This window comes from Vipera ursinii, assembly GCF_947247035.1.
Source record: "Vipera ursinii genome assembly, chromosome: Z".
Lineage (NCBI taxonomy): Eukaryota > Metazoa > Chordata > Lepidosauria > Squamata > Viperidae > Vipera > Vipera ursinii.
In genome coordinates, this window is record NC_139517.1 from 85,477,498 (window position 1) to 85,483,427 (window position 5,930).

Here is a 5,930-nt window from a genome sequence, read left to right on the forward strand (position 1 = left end):
TTCCAGTGAATTTCATTGAATATTGTTTTTATTGAATTGTTTCCTGCTTACTGGAGTTTAGCTAATAGAGCTCTGCTCTCAAGGTTTTCAATCTCATCAAGCAAACATGATTGTCAGTATAACTATGTGCTTTCAGTAAGTTTCCATATACTGCATTTCCCAGATGGGAAGAGGAGGCACAATTAATCCAGGAAATTCATATCGGTATTCTATGGATTATTTCCAGGATAATCCCAAAGTGAAAATGCAAATTCTTTCTGTAGTTCTCTGGTTCAAACCTTCTGCATTAGCATCTATTAAATGTAATATGCTAAATGGAAGAGTTCCCTACTACCTATTAGTGTTTATCTATTTTCATACCACTTTCTTTCCTATTCCTTATTATTTGTTAAGTAACACACACACACACACACACACACACACACACACGATAAAATTCTATACCAAACCTGCTTTGGGGCCCATAATTTATAATTTTAGGATCATCCCACAAAAAATTCCCATTCTTAGTCAATCAGCTCTTGCTTCATTTTAATATAAAAATTTCTGTATTTTGCTGCCCTTTTTAATTTGCAGCACAGATATGATAACTGAGTTGACTCTAGAGGCATATTTAGTTGAGAACATAGTTAAACAAATGGGAGTCAGGAATCTTTGTGCTTTATTTATTTATTTATTAATTAATTAATTAATTAATTAATTATTTATTTATTTATACAATCCTAATAGATTTCCCCATTATTTCATGTCTACAGTTGAACTGAACAGCCCAGATGGTATAGTGGTTAATGTAGGGCTTTTCAAACTTTTCACCGATTGTACCACTTTTAGGATATGGCAATATTCAAGAACCACCAGTCGCCTAACAAGGTGTCAAAAATCTGATGACCAAAAAATGCTAACTCCCAAGAATGGGGGGTTCAGAGGCAGCTACAAGCATGGGGGAGGGCAAAGAAAGGAAATCAAACCTGATTGACGGGGAGCATAGTAACCCTGCCCCTACACCACAGGGGGGAGATCCCCATTATCCCCGGCCTGAAAGGGGTTTTCCTACCGCACTGTTGCAGACAAAGGGGAGCTCCGGTGAGGAGGAGGAGGTGAAAGAAAAGGGTTTAAGCAAGCTTAGCAATTGGAGTGGCTCGTAATGGTTTGCTTCCCCACTTCCTTCTAGCAGTTTAAATATGTAAAGAGCACAAAAAAAAACTTGACTTTTTTCATTGTAATTCAGAAGGGAGGATTCGGGGGGGGGATTGTTTCAAAGGAAGGGAAAGAGGGGCTTTGAATCTGGGGAGGATGCACAGGCGAACAGTGATGATGCGCGGTTTCTGGCATGGGGGGCAGTCTTTTTAAAAGAGGAAAACGAGGCAAAAAATAAAAATCCCCCACTCCACCCCCACGAGCTGGATGCTGATGTGATCTTTTTTTTTCTTGTTCAAAAGAGACACTCTTCTGTTTTAACCTTTTTCCCTTGTCGTTTTTTGGAGTTTTCATCCTGCTTTCATGAGAGGGCAGCATTTGGGGGGGGGTGAAGCTGCCACCTTTCCCCCCAAGCGACATCCGAGCAAGACACCCGTCTGCCTACCCGGCCACACTCTTCCTCCTGTCTGAGGTTTTTGTTGTTGTGAGCATTTATGTTGAGGATTGGTAGTGAGGGGGGCTGCTTGGTTTTTATGGCCCCCCATGCCTGTCTCCTGGGTGGATGCAGCAGGTTTTGGTCACTTGGACTAGATGACCTCCAAGGTCCCTTCCAACTTCTTCTTCTTCTTCTTCTTCTTCTTCTTCTTCTTCTTCTTCTTCTTCTTCTTCTTCTTCTTCTTATTATTATTATTATTATTATTATTATTATTATTATTATTATTATTATTATTATTATTATTATTATTATTATTATTTCTTCTGTCGTGCTGGGAGGTTACCCATGAAGCATGTTTGTTTTTTGGGGGATCACCACTCTGGTTGCTATGCTTGCTTAAACCCTCTTCCTCCACCTTCTTCTCCTCACTGGAGCCCCCCTTTGTCTGCAATAGTGCAGCAGGAAGACCGCTGCCAGGCTGGAGATGATGGGGATCTGCCTTCTGTGGAGTAGGGGCAGGGTTACTATGCTCCCTGTCAATCAGGTTTGATTTACTTTCTTTGCCCCTCCCTCCCTCCCCTCCTCTGGGCCACTCATTCCTGGGAGTTAGCATTGCCAGCATCTCTTTCTTCTAAGCCCCCCATGCTGGGTAACTGTTGTCACCCAAGAGCTGTTTTAAGGTTAGGGAATCTTTGGGGGGGATAACCAACTAGCACCCTGACATGCCCCCCAGGCCCACCACTTCAACTGCAGAAGCCACACCCCTCCCAAAGCCCCTGCAGTCACCTATCGGTGATCGCATGCTTCCTCGAATAGGAACGCTGGAAGCCAATGGGTGGAGGCGGGACGCTCAAGGAGAAGGAGGTATGGCCAAGAGTGAGAGGCAAAAGATCCTAGCCCCACCATGAATTAGCTGGAAATGCATGTGCTAATCCTGGGCTTTCAGCAGAACTCAAGCAAATCTCATGCAGCTCCAACTGAATCTCAGCTCTAAAACTATTTGGGCCTTCCTGCCACCCCCAAGGCTGCCGCCAATCAGCTGGAGCTGTGCGCACCAATCCTGAGCTCTCAGCAGAGTCCCAGAGATACCTTGCATAGCTCCAACTGACTCTCCCACAGGCCTGTGCAGCAGTTGCCACCACTTCACCTCATCTACTTTTACACTTTTTTAATACTTTTTTTTACAGTGCTTTTCAACCCGTTATATGCATACCACCTGCCATGTGCTGATGTACCACCAGGGGTACATGTACCACCAGTTGAAAAGCCCTGGGTTAAAGTGCTGGATTAGGACTGAGATCCAAATCCACCTTTAAGAAGCTTATAGGTCAATTTTGTGTCTGTCATTTTGGCTAAGATTGGAGAACAGGGACATTAACTTTTGCCTCTGGATGAAAGATGGGATATCATTAAACTGAATGGAAGTTTTTAAAGCATAGATTTATTAAGAAAAATACTGAGGTGTAAAACAGATTTTTCTCAACTCATATATATCATCATCACCATCATCATCATCATCATCACTATTTTCTCGTGTGAATTCTGGGAAGACCATATATTTCATAGTAGCAGGCTAAAGACAAAGTCACCTTCAATTTAAGCTTAGATTCTCGTCTCCTCAGCTACCTATGTGGCTTTGCTAGTAACAGAATTGAAATAATTTGCCATTACTTTATTCCAGGATGATTTTTAAACTATCTAAATTAGTCTACAGTGCAGCTATTTCTTAGGAGTCGCTTATCCAAACAATGCTGATTTTTGGCTTTAGATTAGCCAAGATAAGATAAACCACTTAGAAGGGCATTTCATTAAACCAAGAAGCCTAAAACATATAACCTCTTCTTCTTTCTCTGGTTCATTTTAAAAAGTTTGATTTTTATCACCCTGTAAAATGAAAAGTTCATCTGAACATAATATAATTATGTAAGCCTTTCAGGATAGTTACTTAAGAATTACAAAAATATCACAGCAGGATTACAGCAATTTATTCTTAATTTTGATAAATCTGCCTCATAAGTCTGTCTAATTCACTAGCTATCTTCCTGTCTAAGTAATTATGTTATTTTTTTCCCTTAATTCTCCAGAGATTATTAAGGAGCTAGTGCAGAGACAGCAGTACTGTCCTTGGTGTGCTTCATTTTTCATTAGAATTACTCAGTTTTGTTCATACTTACAGGGTATTATCTTGTTTATTATTTTATTGGGTAAATGACACACAGTTTAGATTTTAACCAAGAAGCTGGGATAGGCAGACACTGATCTTTGATGGTGCTAAAGGTGCTAAAGGTATCATTGTAGGATGTTCCAACTAAAGCTGGGGATTTTGTTTTGCCCAGTTGTTCTCTTTCTGTTTGAAGGTTTTTGTATTTTGTTGCTTTTCCAGTTTTCCCCCTTCATATTTTAATATGACCACTATCCAGACTTTTTGACTTTCTAATCCAACAATTGTTATGTGGGAGATGCCTGTCTATTTGAATTCTAAAGTCCCAGAGAATTTTAGCTTCTTCATTTTCTAATTAATTCATCTATTTTATGGTCGTACCAGTTCTTGCTCTCAGGCAAATTGAATTTCTTGCAGATGTTCCAATGCACCATTTTTGCTACATTGTCCTGCCATTTTTTTGTAATCAGTCTGTGAGTCTGTGAGATCTTCTCACAGCAGCTAAATAGGTTATCCACTTTTTCTTCAGCTTCTTTGCAGAGATGGCATTTGCTTTCTGTTGCTGTCTTTCCGATTCTGGATTTGTGTGCATTTGTTCTTAAGACTTGGTCTTCTGAAGATAGAATCAACCCCTTTGTCTCTTCAACTTTCCTTCTCTTAGCCATTGCCAAGTCTTTTTATTACTTGCTTTGCCATCTATTTTTATAATGTACTGGCCATGTAATACTTTGTCTTCCCTTGTCTGTTTTCTGTTCTTCATTTGATCTCTCTTGCAGGCCAGTTTGGTCTCTCCAGTACTCAGTAATTGGCAGATAGATGTAAAAATATTTTTGATTGGATTGAAATTGGAGAGTCTGCCTATAATTTGCAATTCAAGCTTTGGTTTGGATATAGTTTTATTATTTTCTGCTTTATTATTTCTAGTGCTTTCTTGATAATCCTTATTTCTAAGTGATATATCTTGATTAGGTATTCTTTGGTCTTCTTGTTCTGCAGCTTTTCTTTTATCTGTTCTAGCCTTTATGTTAGAACAACAAATAGTTACAATAGATAGGAAATGTAATCAGATCTTCAATCCATTGAGTAAATGGGACAATATATTTATCTTTCCAATATTTTAAATATCAGTCTTTTAGCTAATAAGGACATAGACAATTCATTTAAGTCCAGTTATCAAAATCCATATACTAGGTATATAATTCAAGAGAATATTATCCTCTGAAGATTTTAACTTTTGTCACATAGTCACATTTATATAGTTACTGTTATGTCCCAAAATATAATACCTTATAGAAATACGTGTTTTAAAGAATGATTAATCCTCATTATATTTCCAATGAAGATGCTTTCCTAGACAATCCTTTTCTATACAATGTAATGGAGTCCAATAAATTCTAAATATTTTTTTGTTGTATAAGTCTGTAGTTTGGGATCCATTGACACTCTAAGTATAAAAATTAAGACACTCTCCCAATATCTAGGCAATAGGAACCTATAACTCATTATTCAACTCATGTCTTACCATCTGCTTATCAAAATGATTTATTGATAATAAATATCTATAGAAACAACTAGTAGGGTCTTTTAAAAAATGTTTTCATTTATCCTCATTTGTTCTAGTATCTTTCTCAGAAACTGAAAAAGTTTCTGGTCCAAACAATGTTGTCAGCAGAAGTTGCTACTATAAATATATCCATATCCAATGGATACTATTAATCTCTCAGCATAGCGCTTTATTAAAAATGAAAAATGAAAGTTGACTTTATGTAGCTTAAAATCTGTCACGCATATATACATTGTCATGAGGATTGTCAATTATTTAAGGCACAACCTATCTTAATACAAACCTGTCCTGCTATTCAAGACAACAAGAACAATCCCTAAAACAGTAGTTCTCAACCTGTGGTTCCCCAACTCCTGGGGGCTGTGATGTTGTCACAGGAGGTCCGCGAAGGCTGAAAGAAATCTTATGATTTAAATCTTGAGTTAAGTCTTAGGGGTCTGTGGCCATGATCTGTGACCACAAAAGGTATTTAAGGGGGATCCATGGTGAAGAAAAGGTTGAGAGCCACTGCTCTAAAAGAGGATATCAGGCAGCTAAAGACATATGGAAAAAAGCTAGCTTCTTTTTCAGCACTCATTCTGTTTTTAGGAAGGGAATCATGCCGAGATCTAATTTGATCTACTTTAATCTGA